Source organism: Hypomesus transpacificus, unplaced genomic scaffold (assembly GCF_021917145.1).
Source record: "Hypomesus transpacificus isolate Combined female unplaced genomic scaffold, fHypTra1 scaffold_259, whole genome shotgun sequence".
Classification (NCBI taxonomy): Eukaryota; Metazoa; Chordata; class Actinopteri; order Osmeriformes; family Osmeridae; genus Hypomesus; species Hypomesus transpacificus.
Genome location: NW_025813786.1, coordinates 135017 through 156555, shown reverse-complemented (window position 1 = coordinate 156555; position 21539 = coordinate 135017). Strand labels below are relative to the sequence as shown.

Genomic DNA, 21539 nt, shown 5'->3' with positions numbered 1-21539 from the left:
GAGTGTGATAATACAGCTCCATCATCCAACATTATGAACCTCTCAAGGTCTTATAGACTGAATGAGGTCGAGAAAAAAGTGCTGGAATTGGGACTTACCTTCATTCCTACTCCAAGGCAGCCAGACCGCAGGGAATTACGCCGAGACCTCCATATTTATCATAGGAGATTAAAACTGTTAGATCATTTTAATTATGAAAATGAATATGTCCATACACCCTTCACGGACCCGTCTAGCTGGGTGCCACAGAGGGTGGCTAACACAATTGAAACCCTTATCCAGAAAGATCTGGAAGCTCTTAGGGCCTTTAGACCAATGCCGGAGCAGACTTACAATCTGAGTACGGGGGAACTCCAAGCCATCAAGACTCTGGCAGAAAACCCGGCTCTGGTAATCAAACCGGCAGATAAGGGGTCACAAATTGTGATTATGGACAGGACTCAGTATCTTTTGGAAGCAGAAAAACAATTGGCCAACAGAGAACATTATACACCTTTATTACATTCAATGCAGCCCGAGACACAGATCATGATTCGCTCTGTCTTGTGTGAAATGTTTCAGGCTGACATAATAACATCAAAGCAAATGTCTTACCTGCTGGGACCGGATGTTCCCAGGCCAAGGGTTTTCTATCTGCTCCCTAAGATACACAAGGCCCTTGATAAATGGACTGTCCCGGGCCGGGTTCCCTGTGGCCGACCAATAGTAAGTGACTGTGGCTCAGAGTCGTCTAACATCGCTGAGTATCTGGACTCGCACATTAACCCACTCTCACACAGACATGCTTCTTACATAAAGGATACGTATGATTTTGTGGAGAAAGTTGGGTTAATTTCAGTCTCAGCCGATGCGTTTTTGTTTTCCATAGACATCAACTCACTATACACCAACATAGACACGACTCTGGGCCTGCAGGCAATTAGAGCTGCCTTTAATAAATTTCCTGTTGTAGGAAGACCTGATGCCTTTATTTTAGAACTTTTAAAGATGAGCCTGGACCGGAATGACTTTGAGTTTAACAATAAATATTACCTCCAGATTCATGGTACAGCGATGGGCAAGAAATTTGCCCCGGCCTATGCAAATTTGTATATGTGCGGGTGGGAAGAATCAGCATTTGTAAAATGTCGCCATCTGCCGTCACTGTACTTGAGATACCTTGATGACATCTTCGGTATCTGGGAGGGAGATATGGAGAGTTTCAAAGAATTCTTAGAGGTCTTAAATACACATCATCCGGCCATCAAGATAACACACAACATCCAGAGAGAAACGTTGGAATTTCTAGACACACAGGTATTTTTTACATCCAGTTTGGGTGCAACAATAAAAAAATTAGCTACCAAGGTTTTCTTTAAGGAAACAGATAGACATGCTCTGCTCCACAAAAATAGTTATCATCCCAAGCATACATATAAAGGTCTGGTAAAATCACAACTTATCAGATTCCATCGCATTTGTACTCACCTGGAGGATGTGGAGGAGGCGACATCGGTCCTCTTTAAAGCCTTAAGGCCTCGGGGATATTCTCGGAGGTTCCTGAGGGGGATAAAGAGCGAAGTGAGAGGGGTGTTTCAAACAAATGGAAAATATGTGGTGAAAGATGATGAGAAAAAAATTATACCTGTGGTCACAACGTTCTCTCGTCCTCTTGGACGTTTGGGTGGCCAATTAAGGCACAACCTTGGACAGGCCCAGGAGACCCTGGAGGACCTGGGTTCTTTTAAGTTGATCTCTGCATACAGAAGGAATAAAAACCTGAAAGACAAACTGGTACACTCGAGCCTAAATAAGAAACCTAAGGTATCCCTAACAGAACAAAAACATTTCCACCAGGATGTCTATGTTGGAAATAGACATTCTGGGAGGGGGGTACCAATAAGGAAAAACATCAACTTTAAAACTTACAATGTGGTGTACGCAATTAGATGCTCGAGTTGCCAGAAACTGTACATTGGAGAATCCAAATACTCCATGGAGATCCGTTTTAAACAGCACAGGTATCAGGTCAGGAGAGGAAACAAGGAGACGGTCCTATACCGGCACTTTGCATTGCATGGGGTTAGCAATATGGGGATTGAGGGTCTGGAGAGCCAGAAAGAGTGGACAAAAACTCAAAGACAAAAGGCAGAGAGAACCTGGATTCATCTTTTAAGAACAATTGACCCATTAGGGCTAAATGAGAAATATTAAAAATCCAAACAGGTTCCAATTAAACATAAAGGAGTGTTTTTTTTAAAAATCTTACTTTGTTGTCCCTGGGGATATCTGTAGACGTTACAGGTAGTTGGGATCTTCCACATGGCAGGGCTTCATATATATGTATATATATATATATATATGTGTTTTCTGTTGTAATAATATTGCTATGAATTATGATTTATTACATTTGTGTTGGGCGCTTGTTGCCCTGCCATGTGGGAGATCCCAGCTCCAGAATGCAGTTGCACTTACCTCTTTTGCTGCGTTCAATGTTGTAGGATTCACCTGGGGGAATAGAAAGAAAAGAATGTCACATTAGTTTATTGCACCCTCATTGAGGACGAACAATGTGCACTATACTTACCACAAACACTTACCTTACAGACCTTCAAATCTCCATAAAAATTATTCTTTCATCTTCACATCTTTACAGGAACAATAGGTCTCCACAGTCCAGCACAATGAGCTAGTGCCAGTGCAACTCCAACCCTGCAAGGGGTTGAGATCTCTTATCTAACCTAACCCAGCCAGAGCCTGACTCTAGTGGGGACTGTGGTGATTTAATATTAAAAGATTCCTACCTTTCTTTTAGGATGTGTTTGCTGGAGAGCAGAGGAGAGAAAAAGATTAGTGGGCAAATCTAACATGTGTTGAATTTGTGCTGCTCTAGGGGGTGTGGCAATCAATTAGGCCTCAATTGAATAATTGAATCCTGATTGAGAGAAGGCGGGAATGGGCCATTTTGGCCTATCACAACTCACAGGAAGTTGACAAGCCCTCCCTCTCCTAGCTCTTTTTAACTTCCTGTCATCCTCCAGCAGCTCATAACTTCTCTGACGAAGCCTCGATGAGGCGAAATATAAGAAGCCTCTCATTTTTATTCTCTTACTCCTTTAAACCTTTTACCTTTTTCTTGGGGGGCAAAAATTCTTCTTGTGGTTTTATTCAGGGTCAAAGTAGTTTGGCCTTGAACTTTTTTAGTCCTTATTTTATTTTTTTATGAAAACGCAATTCTTGCACATCTTCCACTGGGGAAACCTAGTTGGGTTGGCAGGGCTGAGTTCCCCTAAAAACTGGCCAGAAACTGGTGTGAGTTTTTGGTGTGGTTCTGTGTGCGTGTGGAGTGTAGTGCAGTGTGCCTACACAAACCCTTTCTTTTGTTTGGCCTAGAGCCCTTGGTTTTGGTTGCAAGAAAACACAGTGTGCAGTGCTACAGTGACTGGCCAAATATAGGGGAATTGTATCTAGGCCAACCCAGAAAGGGATCCCGATTGTGCAAGGGAGAAAGTTCTTTTCTGCCTTTATTAAGGAAAAGTTCTCCAAAAAATGCTTTTCTTAAAGCAAACTTTATATGTGCAAGAATAAAAGGACTAACAGGAAATGACCACATGAGATAGTTTTATTTTTAACTCTTAGTGTCTGTGCACTTATATTCTTCTAAGGCACTAGAATTAATTGTGGACTGTCTAGCTCGAGTTTGGGCAATTCTTTTAGCAGTTTTCCAATCACTAGTGGAGTATGGAGGTGAGCCAGGAGCAACCCGCTGAAGGGGGAAATGCCCTGGGGGGAAACATAACAAAAGGAAGGAATTATACATCGAATCCTCTCAATATCCCACTCACCAAGAAATACTTCAAGCTTCTCCAAGCATTACATCACTCTGAGATTCTGAGTCATTCTATTTTGACAGGAGTCTGTCCTAAGGGGATGGAAAGACAGGTACAAAAATTAGCATCTTTTATCAAACCATCCTCGCCATCGCTCAATACCACAGAAAGAGTGAAAAATGATACTCAAAAGTGGTTGAGGGATGTATTGGAAACATTACGGGTCCACTACGATGGGGTAATGGGTTCAATTTTGGGAGACTTACCAGTACTGGATGAAAGGGCCCTTCAGGTAGCGGTGGGTTGGAGTAAGCTGAAATACAAAAGAAGATTCACTAGTACATCTGTGGATACTCTGCGTACAATGCTGATAACTCCAATGGAAATACCAGCTATTCCAAACCCACTGAACTCTGACAGTGTGGACTTCCCGCCGTTGCTCTGCTCCCCAGGGAGGGAGGGCCAGACCCCTTACATCCAGGGAACACCTATCCCTAAAAAACAGAGGACCAACCTGAGTAGGTTACGTCCAAAAAATACCCCTACCCATGGGAATAACAACTTACCTGGGAAAGGGGATTTGGCGACCTCTGGTGGTCCTCTGGGGACTGAAAGGTATAAAATTAGACCATTAGAGGGAGGAAGAACAACAATAACAACAGAGCCAATGCTACTTACCTTTAAGGAGGCCTTAATGTCATCTAGGCCGACTAGCGTTGTTATGATGGAGTTGCCACCCCAGACTCCCATACCCTTTAATCTCCAAATGGAGGACACCTCCTCAGAAATTGAGGCTGCACGGGGTCCTCCAGGAGGGGATTCTCACTCTGCAGGCGAGCGCTCTGCAGGTGAGGGGGGTGGGGAGAGGGGGGCAACAAACCAAAATCCTCCCCAACTCAGTAATGTGGCAGTCCACATTAGTGAGAGTCTTAATTCTTCTCCTTGTCCTAATGACCTGAGTGGTCCTCCAGAGGGCACCATGGGACAGCGAGAGACTATGATGGTGGCCAATGGGGGCCTCTTCCCAAATTCCCCCTTACCTAACCCCAACCCCTCCCTTTCCTGGGCCTCTCCTCCACTAGGGACAGATGGGGATCTTACCTCCACTCTGCCCCCGGTGCCTAACCCCAACTGTTTGGGAATGAATGGGGACTTGACCTCTACCCTGTCACCTGACCCTAACCTCAACCGTCCCGTTCCCCGTTCCCGCCCCTCCCCACACCCCCCCAGCCCCACTTACCTTAGTCCTCGCTGCCAGCTGCCATTGGGCACCGCCTCTCGTGTGGAACCTGTAAGACATCCAAATGTCCAAAGAAAGATCTTTGCATGGAACCTGGAAGTCACAAAACCAATACTGTTTATAGGAGATTCCAACCTCGCAAAAATACCTACCTTTGAAAATAACAACATTCAGGTAGACAGTTTCCCAGGGGCCTCTTGCGATCACCTAAGGGGAGTAATAGCAAAGCTAGCTCCCCAGCTGGAAGTGGAAAAGGTGATCCTTTCTGTAGGCCTGGTGAACTGTTTAAAGAAGAATGTACCTGATACATTACTGAAACAGATGCGACGACTCCTAGCGGTGTGTGACACAGGATTTCCAAATGCTATCATCTATGTAGCACAGATCCACTTCTCAGACAGGCTGGGTGACTTAGAAAAGAGCCTACTGAGGAGATTTAATGAGGATATTGTTAAAAGTTGTGAATATTTACCTGTCTTGGAGACGCGCTATTTTAATGTGATGCCAAGGGACCCGGTCCATTGGACTCCGAAAACTGCAGACAGAATTTTTAAACTATGGCTGGAATTTTTAAACTAAATGGAGACGAGTGTGATAATACAGCTCCATCATCCAACATTATGAACCTCTCAAGGTCTTATAGACTGAATGAGGTCGAGAAAAAAGTGCTGGAATTGGGACTTACCTTCATTCCTACTCCAAGGCAGCCAGACCGCAGGGAATTACGCCGAGACCTCCATATTTATCATAGGAGATTAAAACTGTTAGATCATTTTAATTATGAAAATGAATATGTCCATACACCCTTCACGGACCCGTCTAGCTGGGTGCCACAGAGGGTGGCTAACACAATTGAAACCCTTATCCAGAAAGATCTGGAAGCTCTTAGGGCCTTTAGACCAATGCCGGAGCAGACTTACAATCTGAGTACGGGGGAACTCCAAGCCATCAAGACTCTGGCAGAAAACCCGGCTCTGGTAATCAAACCGGCAGATAAGGGGTCACAAATTGTGATTATGGACAGGACTCAGTATCTTTTGGAAGCAGAAAAACAATTGGCCAACAGAGAACATTATACACCTTTATTACATTCAATGCAGCCCGAGACACAGATCATGATTCGCTCTGTCTTGTGTGAAATGTTTCAGGCTGACATAATAACATCAAAGCAAATGTCTTACCTGCTGGGACCGGATGTTCCCAGGCCAAGGGTTTTCTATCTGCTCCCTAAGATACACAAGGCCCTTGATAAATGGACTGTCCCGGGCCGGGTTCCCTGTGGCCGACCAATAGTAAGTGACTGTGGCTCAGAGTCGTCTAACATCGCTGAGTATCTGGACTCGCACATTAACCCACTCTCACACAGACATGCTTCTTACATAAAGGATACGTATGATTTTGTGGAGAAAGTTGGGTTAATTTCAGTCTCAGCCGATGCGTTTTTGTTTTCCATAGACATCAACTCACTATACACCAACATAGACACGACTCTGGGCCTGCAGGCAATTAGAGCTGCCTTTAATAAATTTCCTGTTGTAGGAAGACCTGATGCCTTTATTTTAGAACTTTTAAAGATGAGCCTGGACCGGAATGACTTTGAGTTTAACAATAAATATTACCTCCAGATTCATGGTACAGCGATGGGCAAGAAATTTGCCCCGGCCTATGCAAATTTGTATATGTGCGGGTGGGAAGAATCAGCATTTGTAAAATGTCGCCATCTGCCGTCACTGTACTTGAGATACCTTGATGACATCTTCGGTATCTGGGAGGGAGATATGGAGAGTTTCAAAGAATTCTTAGAGGTCTTAAATACACATCATCCGGCCATCAAGATAACACACAACATCCAGAGAGAAACGTTGGAATTTCTAGACACACAGGTATTTTTTACATCCAGTTTGGGTGCAACAATAAAAAAATTAGCTACCAAGGTTTTCTTTAAGGAAACAGATAGACATGCTCTGCTCCACAAAAATAGTTATCATCCCAAGCATACATATAAAGGTCTGGTAAAATCACAACTTATCAGATTCCATCGCATTTGTACTCACCTGGAGGATGTGGAGGAGGCGACATCGGTCCTCTTTAAAGCCTTAAGGCCTCGGGGATATTCTCGGAGGTTCCTGAGGGGGATAAAGAGCGAAGTGAGAGGGGTGTTTCAAACAAATGGAAAATATGTGGTGAAAGATGATGAGAAAAAAATTATACCTGTGGTCACAACGTTCTCTCGTCCTCTTGGACGTTTGGGTGGCCAATTAAGGCACAACCTTGGACAGGCCCAGGAGACCCTGGAGGACCTGGGTTCTTTTAAGTTGATCTCTGCATACAGAAGGAATAAAAACCTGAAAGACAAACTGGTACACTCGAGCCTAAATAAGAAACCTAAGGTATCCCTAACAGAACAAAAACATTTCCACCAGGATGTCTATGTTGGAAATAGACATTCTGGGAGGGGGGTACCAATAAGGAAAAACATCAACTTTAAAACTTACAATGTGGTGTACGCAATTAGATGCTCGAGTTGCCAGAAACTGTACATTGGAGAATCCAAATACTCCATGGAGATCCGTTTTAAACAGCACAGGTATCAGGTCAGGAGAGGAAACAAGGAGACGGTCCTATACCGGCACTTTGCATTGCATGGGGTTAGCAATATGGGGATTGAGGGTCTGGAGAGCCAGAAAGAGTGGACAAAAACTCAAAGACAAAAGGCAGAGAGAACCTGGATTCATCTTTTAAGAACAATTGACCCATTAGGGCTAAATGAGAAATATTAAAAATCCAAACAGGTTCCAATTAAACATAAAGGAGTGTTTTTTTTAAAAATCTTACTTTGTTGTCCCTGGGGATATCTGTAGACGTTACAGGTAGTTGGGATCTTCCACATGGCAGGGCTTCATATATATGTATATATATATATATATATGTGTTTTCTGTTGTAATAATATTGCTATGAATTATGATTTATTACATTTGTGTTGGGCGCTTGTTGCCCTGCCATGTGGGAGATCCCAGCTCCAGAATGCAGTTGCACTTACCTCTTTTGCTGCGTTCAATGTTGTAGGATTCACCTGGGGGAATAGAAAGAAAAGAATGTCACATTAGTTTATTGCACCCTCATTGAGGACGAACAATGTGCACTATACTTACCACAAACACTTACCTTACAGACCTTCAAATCTCCATAAAAATTATTCTTTCATCTTCACATCTTTACAGGAACAATAGGTCTCCACAGTCCAGCACAATGAGCTAGTGCCAGTGCAACTCCAACCCTGCAAGGGGTTGAGATCTCTTATCTAACCTAACCCTAACCCTAACCCTAACCCTAACCCTTAACCCTAACCCTAACCCTAACCCTAACCCTAACCCTAACCCTAACCCTAACCTCCTAACCCCAACCTTTCCTTCCCCATTTCCAACCCCACCCCTCCCCCCCCACCAAATCCCATGGTGGGAACTAGGGGCTTCCTGACCCCTGATCCTAACCCCAACCCCTCCTTTCCCATGCCTAATCCCAACCCTCCCCCCCCCTCCCCTTATCCCCTCCCCCCTCCCCTTGACCCCACTGACCTGCTCACTGACCGTCAGTTGCCTCCGGAACTCTCCTTGCGGCTGGAGCCAACGATCCATCCCATCTGCAGGAGAAAGATATATGAGTGGAATTTAGAGGTAATTAAACCCATATTGGTGTTGGGTGATACCAACCTCTCGGCCATCCCTACTTTTCAGGATGAGAACATCCAGGTCGACAGTTTTCCTGAGGCTAACTGTCTTCACCTAAGGGGGGTGCTAGAGAAACTAACACCAAACCCAGACGTGAAACACGTGATTCTGTCTGTGGGTCTGGGGAACTGTCTAGACAGACAGAGGGCCAGCACTACCTGGAAGCAAGTGCGGCAGCTCGGGCAGTCCTGTGGCAAAGCTTTTCCCAGGGCTGCCGCCTATATGCCACTCATCACTTTCTCCGACAGACTAGATTTAGACCAACAAAAATTATTGGAGACTCTTAATATCAAAATTGATAATATTTCTCCCTTCCAGCCAATACCTGAACTGGATAGAATCCGATTCCGGGTCACAGAACAGGATCCGGTCCTTTGGACTCCTGGAACTGCACATAGAATGCTGAAATTATGGATTGATCATCTAATGATGTAAAGGGTTACGTATTCCCGGCTGATTTCCGGGGGGTAGATGAAGGATTCCTGGGGAGAGAAATAAAATATTATACATTAATACTACCAGGGATCACACATACATATTTCTACTTACCTGAAATGACCAGCAGGGGGAAAAGGGTACCTATGGAAAAGGAAACAAAAGGAAAAAGATCAATAGGGATCTCGAGTACAGGATATGAATTTTTACTTACCTGTATACCTACCTGGATACCTACCTTTATGGGAACATAATCCTCCTCTTCACCTTTTTTCTGGGGATAAAAAAAACCATCAAATAAAAACATGACACTTGTGCCAGTGCAACTCTAGCCCAAAATTGGGCTAAGACTTCCACAAACCTAACCCAGCCAGAGCCTAGTCTAGTGTTTTATTTTTTGGAAAATAATTTTAAATTCCCCCTTGCTCTATCTTTGGAGGTTTTAGATAGGAATTAAGTTATTGGTAACTTTTACAAAGAAAGTGTTGGGCCTAATTAAGCCTTGATTGAACACAAGAAGGTGTGAGAGGGGTATGGCAGATTGGCCAATAGAAACCACAGGAAGTGGCCAAGCCCCCTCCCCTCCTCCACTACTTAACTTCCTGTCTGCCTCATCCAACTCAGTTCTCCTCTGAGGAAGCCTTGTGAAGGTGAAACGTTAGGAGCTCTCTCTTTTATTCTTTTACTCTTTTACTCTTTTATGGGGGGCAAAAACTTTTAGAGTGCATTTTATCCTATGGTTTTATTCAGAGTGGACCCAGTCCATCTTTGAACTTTTTTTAGTCCTTTGTTTTAAATAAACAGTTGCAGATCTTTGCACCCAGTACTTGGCACTTTATGAGCAGGGGAGAAAAAACCCTGGTTGGCTCAGTTCCCTCTTTGTGTGGGGTGAGTGTGTGTGTGTGTGGGTGTGTGGTGCACTTACCTTATTCCTGGTTTGGAACCTTTTGTTCAAAAAGCACAGTGTGCAGTTCTAAAGGGACTGACCAAGGAAGGGGCCATCTTTACCCTGCACAGGTGTCATTGGGGCAAAAAAAGACAACCCTTATAGTAAGGGCTCTTTTTAGAAAGGCTTTTCTAAAAGCCAATCATTTTCTATCTGCAATTTAAAGGACTAAATAGGAAAACACCATAGGTAGTAGATGCATTTTATTTGTCTGAACAATTTTTATTGAGACATTTTAGACATACTTTTAGCAATTTTAGCGGTTTCAGTTTTACCAGGGAGTATGGAAGTGGGACCAACGGAAAATGGGGGAAATAAACCCAAATATCTGAACGTCCCACTGGCTAAAAGATATTTTAAAATTCTCCAGGCCTTGCATCATACAGAGATCCTGGATAATTCCATCTCTAAAGGATCCTGCCCGAAAGGGATGCAAAGACAGGTTAATAAGTTAACAACATTTATTAAACCTGCGTCTCCCTCTCTTAACACCACCACCAAGGTGAAAATCAACACCAATAAGTGGTTAGAGGGGAACCTGGAAATTTTAAAATGTCATTATAATGATATGTTGGTTTTCTTACTGGGTGACTTACCTGGGATGGATGAGGAGGCTCTTCGAGTGGCGGTGGGCTGGGGAAGGTTGAGATATAAACGCAAATTCACAATATCATCAGTGAAAACATTGCGGGAATTACTTACCTCTCCAGGAGAAGATCCACCTTCTCCGGCCCACCGTCCGATGAGTCCAGAGGACTTCCCACCATTGCCTGCGTCCATGGATACGGGGGTCCTAACTCCAATAGAGGAGGACTCCGACACCGGTGTAGTCACCCAGGGGGATGGACACTTACCTTCAGTGGGAACAGGGGGAGTTCCGGTGACCTCTGGAACATCTCCTGTGGGGAAAAGAAAGAACAAAAAACTGTTACATGGGTTAAGCACAGCTGAGACCTCCCTACTTACCTTTAAAGAGGCCCTAAATATTACATCTGGGGTCTCCGAAATTGTGAGGGAGAGGGTTCAAGTTGGCCCCAGTAGTAGCAGTGAGGTGGTAACTAGCCCGGCTAATACCAACCCGCCCCCAACAGTGGAGATCAGTTGGCATCCCAAAGTGATGCTGAAGCGTTTGAGTGACAGTTTGGTGGACAAAAGGGGTCCTAATTCTGCCCCTACCCCACCTCCTAACCCCAACCTTTCCTTCCCCATTTCCAACCCCACCCCTCCCCCCCCACCAAATCCCATGGTGGGAACTAGGGGCTTCCTGACCCCTGATCCTAACCCCAACCCCTCCTTTCCCATGCCTAATCCCAACCCTCCCCCCCCCTCCCCTTATCCCCTCCCCCCTCCCCTTGACCCCACTGACCTGCTCACTGACCGTCAGTTGCCTCCGGAACTCTCCTTGCGGCTGGAGCCAACGATCCATCCCATCTGCAGGAGAAAGATATATGAGTGGAATTTAGAGGTAATTAAACCCATATTGGTGTTGGGTGATACCAACCTCTCGGCCATCCCTACTTTTCAGGATGAGAACATCCAGGTCGACAGTTTTCCTGAGGCTAACTGTCTTCACCTAAGGGGGGTGCTAGAGAAACTAACACCAAACCCAGACGTGAAACACGTGATTCTGTCTGTGGGTCTGGGGAACTGTCTAGACAGACAGAGGGCCAGCACTACCTGGAAGCAAGTGCGGCAGCTCGGGCAGTCCTGTGGCAAAGCTTTTCCCAGGGCTGCCGCCTATATGCCACTCATCACTTTCTCCGACAGACTAGATTTAGACCAACAAAAATTATTGGAGACTCTTAATATCAAAATTGATAATATTTCTCCCTTCCAGCCAATACCTGAACTGGATAGAATCCGATTCCGGGTCACAGAACAGGATCCGGTCCTTTGGACTCCTGGAACTGCACATAGAATGCTGAAATTATGGATTGATCATCTAATGATGTAAAGGGTTACGTATTCCCGGCTGATTTCCGGGGGGTAGATGAAGGATTCCTGGGGAGAGAAATAAAATATTATACATTAATACTACCAGGGATCACACATACATATTTCTACTTACCTGAAATGACCAGCAGGGGGAAAAGGGTACCTATGGAAAAGGAAACAAAAGGAAAAAGATCAATAGGGATCTCGAGTACAGGATATGAATTTTTACTTACCTGTATACCTACCTGGATACCTACCTTTATGGGAACATAATCCTCCTCTTCACCTTTTTTCTGGGGATAAAAAAAACCATCAAATAAAAACATGACACTTGTGCCAGTGCAACTCTAGCCCAAAATTGGGCTAAGACTTCCACAAACCTAACCCAGCCAGAGCCTAGTCTAGTGTTTTATTTTTTGGAAAATAATTTTAAATTCCCCCTTGCTCTATCTTTGGAGGTTTTAGATAGGAATTAAGTTATTGGTAACTTTTACAAAGAAAGTGTTGGGCCTAATTAAGCCTTGATTGAACACAAGAAGGTGTGAGAGGGGTATGGCAGATTGGCCAATAGAAACCACAGGAAGTGGCCAAGCCCCCTCCCCTCCTCCACTACTTAACTTCCTGTCTGCCTCATCCAACTCAGTTCTCCTCTGAGGAAGCCTTGTGAAGGTGAAACGTTAGGAGCTCTCTCTTTTATTCTTTTACTCTTTTACTCTTTTATGGGGGGCAAAAACTTTTAGAGTGCATTTTATCCTATGGTTTTATTCAGAGTGGACCCAGTCCATCTTTGAACTTTTTTTAGTCCTTTGTTTTAAATAAACAGTTGCAGATCTTTGCACCCAGTACTTGGCACTTTATGAGCAGGGGAGAAAAAACCCTGGTTGGCTCAGTTCCCTCTTTGTGTGGGGTGAGTGTGTGTGTGTGTGGGTGTGTGGTGCACTTACCTTATTCCTGGTTTGGAACCTTTTGTTCAAAAAGCACAGTGTGCAGTTCTAAAGGGACTGACCAAGGAAGGGGCCATCTTTACCCTGCACAGGTGTCATTGGGGCAAAAAAAGACAACCCTTATAGTAAGGGCTCTTTTTAGAAAGGCTTTTCTAAAAGCCAATCATTTTCTATCTGCAATTTAAAGGACTAAATAGGAAAACACCATAGGTAGTAGATGCATTTTATTTGTCTGAACAATTTTTATTGAGACATTTTAGACATACTTTTAGCAATTTTAGCGGTTTCAGTTTTACCAGGGAGTATGGAAGTGGGACCAACGGAAAATGGGGGAAATAAACCCAAATATCTGAACGTCCCACTGGCTAAAAGATATTTTAAAATTCTCCAGGCCTTGCATCATACAGAGATCCTGGATAATTCCATCTCTAAAGGATCCTGCCCGAAAGGGATGCAAAGACAGGTTAATAAGTTAACAACATTTATTAAACCTGCGTCTCCCTCTCTTAACACCACCACCAAGGTGAAAATCAACACCAATAAGTGGTTAGAGGGGAACCTGGAAATTTTAAAATGTCATTATAATGATATGTTGGTTTTCTTACTGGGTGACTTACCTGGGATGGATGAGGAGGCTCTTCGAGTGGCGGTGGGCTGGGGAAGGTTGAGATATAAACGCAAATTCACAATATCATCAGTGAAAACATTGCGGGAATTACTTACCTCTCCAGGAGAAGATCCACCTTCTCCGGCCCACCGTCCGATGAGTCCAGAGGACTTCCCACCATTGCCTGCGTCCATGGATACGGGGGTCCTAACTCCAATAGAGGAGGACTCCGACACCGGTGTAGTCACCCAGGGGGATGGACACTTACCTTCAGTGGGAACAGGGGGAGTTCCGGTGACCTCTGGAACATCTCCTGTGGGGAAAAGAAAGAACAAAAAACTGTTACATGGGTTAAGCACAGCTGAGACCTCCCTACTTACCTTTAAAGAGGCCCTAAATATTACATCTGGGGTCTCCGAAATTGTGAGGGAGAGGGTTCAAGTTGGCCCCAGTAGTAGCAGTGAGGTGGTAACTAGCCCGGCTAATACCAACCCGCCCCCAACAGTGGAGATCAGTTGGCATCCCAAAGTGATGCTGAAGCGTTTGAGTGACAGTTTGGTGGACAAAAGGGGTCCTAATTCTGCCCCTACCCCACCTCCTAACCCCAACCTTTCCTTCCCCATTTCCAACCCCACCCCTCCCCCCCCACCAAATCCCATGGTGGGAACTAGGGGCTTCCTGACCCCTGATCCTAACCCCAACCCCTCCTTTCCCATGCCTAATCCCAACCCTCCCCCCCCCCTCCCCTTATCCCCTCCCCCCTCCCCTTGACCCCACTGACCTGCTCACTGACCGTCAGTTGCCTCCGGAACTCTCCTTGCGGCTGGAGCCAACGATCCATCCCATCTGCAGGAGAAAGATATATGAGTGGAATTTAGAGGTAATTAAACCCATATTGGTGTTGGGTGATACCAACCTCTCGGCCATCCCTACTTTTCAGGATGAGAACATCCAGGTCGACAGTTTTCCTGAGGCTAACTGTCTTCACCTAAGGGGGGTGCTAGAGAAACTAACACCAAACCCAGACGTGAAACACGTGATTCTGTCTGTGGGTCTGGGGAACTGTCTAGACAGACAGAGGGCCAGCACTACCTGGAAGCAAGTGCGGCAGCTCGGGCAGTCCTGTGGCAAAGCTTTTCCCAGGGCTGCCGCCTATATGCCACTCATCACTTTCTCCGACAGACTAGATTTAGACCAACAAAAATTATTGGAGACTCTTAATATCAAAATTGATAATATTTCTCCCTTCCAGCCAATACCTGAACTGGATAGAATCCGATTCCGGGTCACAGAACAGGATCCGGTCCTTTGGACTCCTGGAACTGCACATAGAATGCTGAAATTATGGATTGATCATCTAATGATGTAAAGGGTTACGTATTCCCGGCTGATTTCCGGGGGGTAGATGAAGGATTCCTGGGGAGAGAAATAAAATATTATACATTAATACTACCAGGGATCACACATACATATTTCTACTTACCTGAAATGACCAGCAGGGGGAAAAGGGTACCTATGGAAAAGGAAACAAAAGGAAAAAGATCAATAGGGATCTCGAGTACAGGATATGAATTTTTACTTACCTGTATACCTACCTGGATACCTACCTTTATGGGAACATAATCCTCCTCTTCACCTTTTTTCTGGGGATAAAAAAAACCATCAAATAAAAACATGACACTTGTGCCAGTGCAACTCTAGCCCAAAATTGGGCTAAGACTTCCACAAACCTAACCCAGCCAGAGCCTAGTCTAGTGTTTTATTTTTTGGAAAATAATTTTAAATTCCCCCTTGCTCTATCTTTGGAGGTTTTAGATAGGAATTAAGTTATTGGTAACTTTTACAAAGAAAGTGTTGGGCCTAATTAAGCCTTGATTGAACACAAGAAGGTGTGAGAGGGGTATGGCAGATTGGCCAATAGAAACCACAGGAAGTGGCCAAGCCCCCTCCCCTCCTCCACTACTTAACTTCCTGTCTGCCTCATCCAACTCAGTTCTCCTCTGAGGAAGCCTTGTGAAGGTGAAACGTTAGGAGCTCTCTCTTTTATTCTTTTACTCTTTTACTCTTTTATGGGGGGCAAAAACTTTTAGAGTGCATTTTATCCTATGGTTTTATTCAGAGTGGACCCAGTCCATCTTTGAACTTTTTTTAGTCCTTTGTTTTAAATAAACAGTTGCAGATCTTTGCACCCAGTACTTGGCACTTTATGAGCAGGGGAGAAAAAACCCTGGTTGGCTCAGTTCCCTCTTTGTGTGGGGTGAGTGTGTGTGTGTGTGGGTGTGTGGTGCACTTACCTTATTCCTGGTTTGGAACCTTTTGTTCAAAAAGCACAGTGTGCAGTTCTAAAGGGACTGACCAAGGAAGGGGCCATCTTTACCCTGCACAGGTGTCATTGGGGCAAAAAAAGACAACCCTTATAGTAAGGGCTCTTTTTAGAAAGGCTTTTCTAAAAGCCAATCATTTTCTATCTGCAATTTAAAGGACTAAATAGGAAAACACCATAGGTAGTAGATGCATTTTATTTGTCTGAACAATTTTTATTGAGACATTTTAGACATACTTTTAGCAATTTTAGCGGTTTCAGTTTTACCAGGGAGTATGGAAGTGGGACCAACGGAAAATGGGGGAAATAAACCCAAATATCTGAACGTCCCACTGGCTAAAAGATATTTTAAAATTCTCCAGGCCTTGCATCATACAGAGATCCTGGATAATTCCATCTCTAAAGGATCCTGCCCGAAAGGGATGCAAAGACAGGTTAATAAGTTAACAACATTTATTAAACCTGCGTCTCCCTCTCTTAACACCACCACCAAGGTGAAAATCAACACCAATAAGTGGTTAGAGGGGAACCTGGAAATTTTAAAATGTCATTATAATGATATGTTGGTTTTCTTACTGGGTGACTTACCTGGGATGGATGAGGAGGCTCTTCGAGTGGCGGTGGGCTGGGGAAGGTTGAGATATAAACGCAAATTCACAATATCATCAGTGAAAACATTGCGGGAATTACTTACCTCTCCAGGAGAAGATCCACCTTCTCCGGCCCACCGTCCGATGAGTCCAGAGGACTTCCCACCATTGCCTGCGTCCATGGATACGGGGGTCCTAACTCCAATAGAGGAGGACTCCGACACCGGTGTAGTCACCCAGGGGGATGGACACTTACCTTCAGTGGGAACAGGGGGAGTTCCGGTGACCTCTGGAACATCTCCTGTGGGGAAAAGAAAGAACAAAAAACTGTTACATGGGTTAAGCACAGCTGAGACCTCCCTACTTACCTTTAAAGAGGCCCTAAATATTACATCTGGGGTCTCCGAAATTGTGAGGGAGAGGGTTCAAGTTGGCCCCAGTAGTAGCAGTGAGGTGGTAACTAGCCCGGCTAATACCAACCCGCCCCCAACAGTGGAGATCAGTTGGCATCCCAAAGTGATGCTGAAGCGTTTGAGTGACAGTTTGGTGGACAAAAGGGGTCCTAATTCTGCCCCTACCCCACCTCCTAACCCCAACCTTTCCTTCCCCATTTCCAACCCCACCCCTCCCCCCACACCAAATCCCATGGTGGGAACTAGGGGCTTCCTGACCCCTGATCCTAACCCCAACCCCTCCTTTCCCATGCCTAATCCCAACCCTCCCCCCCCCCTCCCCTTATCCCCTCCCCCCTCCCCTTGACCCCACTGACCTGCTCACTGACCGTCAGTTGCCTCCGGAACTCTCCTTGCGGCTGGAGCCAACGATCCATCCCATCTGCAGGAGAAAGATATATGAGTGGAATTTAGAGGTAATTAAACCCATATTGGTGTTGGGTGATACCAACCTCTCGGCCATCCCTACTTTTCAGGATGAGAACATCCAGGTCGACAGTTTTCCTGAGGCTAACTGTCTTCACCTAAGGGGGGTGCTAGAGAAACTAACACCAAACCCAGACGTGAAACACGTGATTCTGTCTGTGGGTCTGGGGAACTGTCTAGACAGACAGAGGGCCAGCACTACCTGGAAGCAAGTGCGGCAGCTCGGGCAGTCCTGTGGCAAAGCTTTTCCCAGGGCTGCCGCCTATATGCCACTCATCACTTTCTCCGACAGACTAGATTTAGACCAACAAAAATTATTGGAGACTCTTAATATCAAAATTGATAATATTTCTCCCTTCCAGCCAATACCTGAACTGGATAGAATCCGATTCCGGGTCACAGAACAGGATCCGGTCCTTTGGACTCCTGGAACTGCACATAGAATGCTGAAATTATGGATTGATCATCTAATGATGTAAAGGGTTACGTATTCCCGGCTGATTTCCGGGGGGTAGATGAAGGATTCCTGGGGAGAGAAATAAAATATTATACATTAATACTACCAGGGATCACACATACATATTTCTACTTACCTGAAATGACCAGCAGGGGGAAAAGGGTACCTATGGAAAAGGAAACAAAAGGAAAAAGATCAATAGGGATCTCGAGTACAGGATATGAATTTTTACTTACCTGTATACCTACCTGGATACCTACCTTTATGGGAACATAATCCTCCTCTTCACCTTTTTTCTGGGGATAAAAAAAACCATCAAATAAAAACATGAGACTTGTGCCAGTGCAACTCTAGCCCAAAATTGGGCTAAGACTTCCACAAACCTAACCCTGACCCTGACCCTGACCCTACCCTGACCCTGACCCTAACCCTAACCCACAGGGTGTTTCCTCGTCACTATTGCCAAACCTAACCCTAACCCTAACCCTAACCCTGTCAGGTTGCCAACAAGAAAACACAGCAGTTGAAGAAGAATTGGACACAGGATATTGGATGAAGACTGATGGGCTTCCATTTATTGAAAAGGTCAGTTTTGACAACAAGAAAACACAGCGGTTGAAGAAGACTTGGACACGGGATGTTGGATGAAGACTAACGGGATCCGGATTTAGACCGACTCTGTACTCCTGGAATCATGACCATCTGTCCATTGAGGCCTGAGCCGGTGTCTCTTGAGTTTATTTTGTCTCATGGGCTAAAACCATAATCTCTGAACCACCTGGACTCACTGCTGGGCTCTCAGCCCTCTACAGTGATTCTGATCTTGGGCCTTGTCATGGGACGTGGTCTCGGGTGACTGCCTGGAGTGGCGGTGGGCATCGGGTATATCGGATGTGATCCTGATGTCAGGCTAGCCGGCGGTCATCTGTCAGGGCATTGATTGGACATCACGGTCTGCATTGTTGGTGCTGGGGAAGATCGGATGTGACCTCAACCACTTTGCGGGCTTTGGTGGTCTGGGTTGTATTATCGTTCAGAGTAGGGATGTGCTTGTGTAACATGATTTCTCTGTGAGACTGCTGGCTCTGGGCTTCTGGATTATGTTGGTCTTAACCTCTATGGTGATTCGGAGTCTGAGAACGATTTTAATTAAGTTTTGATAATCACTCGGAAGATGTTTTTTGCCAACACTCTGGACAGGACGACACAGGAATTCTTCACTCAAGCTCTCTACAGGATTTCTCCATTTTAGAACAATCTTGGGATGGGGAGTGTATGTTACTCACGCTTTTCTACTTTTCCTAGTCTTTCTCTGCCTTCCGTGGGTGTCTACACTATGGGTCACTGCTCTATTTTCTTTCTCCAACTCTTGCCTAAACCCAACCCCCCCCCCCCCCCCTCTCTCCCTACCCTAACCCCACCTACACCCTATCGTAACCCCAACCCTAGACCCCTGGTGGGTCTCTCTTTCTCTCCTAAACCTAACCCTGCTTTCTATCCTAACCCTCTTTTATTCCTAGGACAGGTAAGTATTATTATTATTGACATTCATGTTGTCTTATTGTGAAGCAGGTCAGGTAGGTATTATTATTGACATGAATATTTTATTGTCTGCTAGGTTTTTATTAGTAAAATTGCTTTTTAATGTTAAAGTCGCTAGTTTATTGGAAAGTCGCTTTGAGTTGAGGCGTCTGGGCATTCTGTTAGTTTTTCCCATTTCTTCTCAGAACAGCATTGGGTGGGACGGTTTCTCTGTGGACTGGACTTTTTTTTACAAAATTCAGGTGTTGACGTACCAATTGGACTGGAATCACACACTGGGGATTTGATCAACCCTGGTGGGCCTGCCTATGGTGAGGGTGTCTAGTGTTTCGAAGGCCGAAACACCCAATGATCCTAGGTATACTACTGATGATGTGATTCCACAATTTAGATTCTCACATTTGGCGTTAAATCTCACTTCTACTTGACTGACAAACGCTGTGACAGCTGTATTTATTTTAGCAATAGGAGGGTTGAAGTCTTGAGACGATGGTATATCATCCAGAGGGATGTTAATGCTGATGGGCTCCTATTTGCTAAAAAGGTCAGGTTTGACAACAAGAAAGCACAACAGTTGAAGAGGACTTGGACATTGGATGAAGACTAATGGAAAGGTCAGGTTTGACAACAACATTTGAAGAAGACTTTGACACAGGATATTGGATGAAGACTATGATTCCTCTCAACACCTCCCCAAAACCCCCCCCACACTCCCTTCTCGCTCCCCGCCACCCCCCACCCCTTTCCCCGCCCCTGGCCAACCCCCGCCCCCCCCACCCCTTTCCCCGCCCCCGCCACCCCCCACTTTATTTTACTCTCTCCTCCCATCCTGGGAATTTCCCCTTGGATGGTAGGTAGAGGCTGACTAAAGCCCTGTGGGCAACAGTGTTCCTCGCCCCGTGGGTGTCGACTCTGTATGGTCATATCATAGATATATATATATTCTCACACTTCCCTCATTGTTTTCCCCACCCCTTTCCGCACCACCCTTCAGCTCTCTTCCCCCCCCCCCTCTCACCACCCTCCAGCTCTCTCCCCCCGCCACCCCCACCCAAAGAATTTCCGGTCCATACTTCAGTATTTTGGTTCAATATTAGGAGGAAAGTCTTCGGACAACAGTATGTCAACCCTGTGGGATGCTAATACTGTCAGACTCCTATTGTTTAGCTCTTGAGCCGACAGACTAGTGCTTGCAAATCAGTTCTTTTAGACCTTTAGAATATATTCTTTATTCCATTTCAGGGGTTGGAGTGAGAGGGTTTTCAGGTGCGCGTGCCATAATGGGGTCTCACCTGAACTGTGGTCCCGTCGGGGTCCCACAGGGTGTTTCCTCGTCACTATTGCCAAACCTAACCCTAACCCTAACCCTAACCCTAACCCGTTAATTCTCACTTCTACTTGACTGACAAACGCTGTGACAGCTGTATTTATTTTAGCAATAGGAGGGTTGAAGTCTTGTGACGATGGTATATCATCCAGAGGGATGTTAATGCTGATGGGCTCCTATTTGCTAAAAAGGTCAGGTTTGACAACAAGAAAGCACAACAGTTGAAGAGGACTTGGACATTGGATGAAGACTAATGGAAAGGTCAGGTTTGACAACAACATTTGAAGAAGACTTTGACACAGGATGTTGGAAGAGGACTTGAACACAGGATATTGGATGAAGACTATGATCCCTCTCAACACCTCCCCTAAACCCCCCCCACACTCCCTTCTCGCTCCCCGCCACCCCCCACCCCTTTCCCTGCCCCCGGCCAACCCCCGCCCCCGCCACCCCCCCACCCCTTTCCCCGCCCCCGGCCAACCCCCGCCACCCCCCATCCCCCGCCCCCCACCATTCCCCCCCCTCCTTTTTTTACTCTCTCCTCCCATCCTGGGAATTACCCCTTGGATGGTAGGTAGAGGCTGACTAAAGCCCTGTGGGCAACAGTGTTCCTCGCCCCGTGGGTGTCGACTCTGTATGGTCATATCATAGATATATATAGATTCTCACACTTCCCTCATTGTTTTCCCCACCCCTTTCCGCACCACCCTTCAGCTCTCTTCCCCCACCCTCTCACCACCCTCCAGCTCTCTCCCCCCGCCACCCCCACCCAAAGAA

At 45.5% G+C, this 21539-nt stretch overlaps 2 long non-coding RNA genes across 2 annotated transcripts; both read right to left on the bottom strand.

Moving 5' to 3' along the window:
- Positions 1–1658: 1658 nt before the first annotated feature.
- LOC124462887 lies at positions 1659–2555 on the bottom strand. Its single transcript, XR_006955492.1, has 3 exons — positions 2455–2555; positions 1909–2085; positions 1659–1735 (listed from the first exon to the last, which is right to left on the bottom strand). It is a non-coding gene; the product is annotated as an uncharacterized LOC124462887 (long non-coding RNA).
- A 4739-nt stretch (positions 2556–7294) lies between these two features.
- LOC124462888 lies at positions 7295–8191 on the bottom strand. The gene is made up of 3 exons (XR_006955493.1): positions 8091–8191; positions 7545–7721; positions 7295–7371 (listed from the first exon to the last, which is right to left on the bottom strand). It is a non-coding gene; the product is annotated as an uncharacterized LOC124462888 (long non-coding RNA).
- Between the last annotated feature and the right edge of the window lie 13348 nt (positions 8192–21539).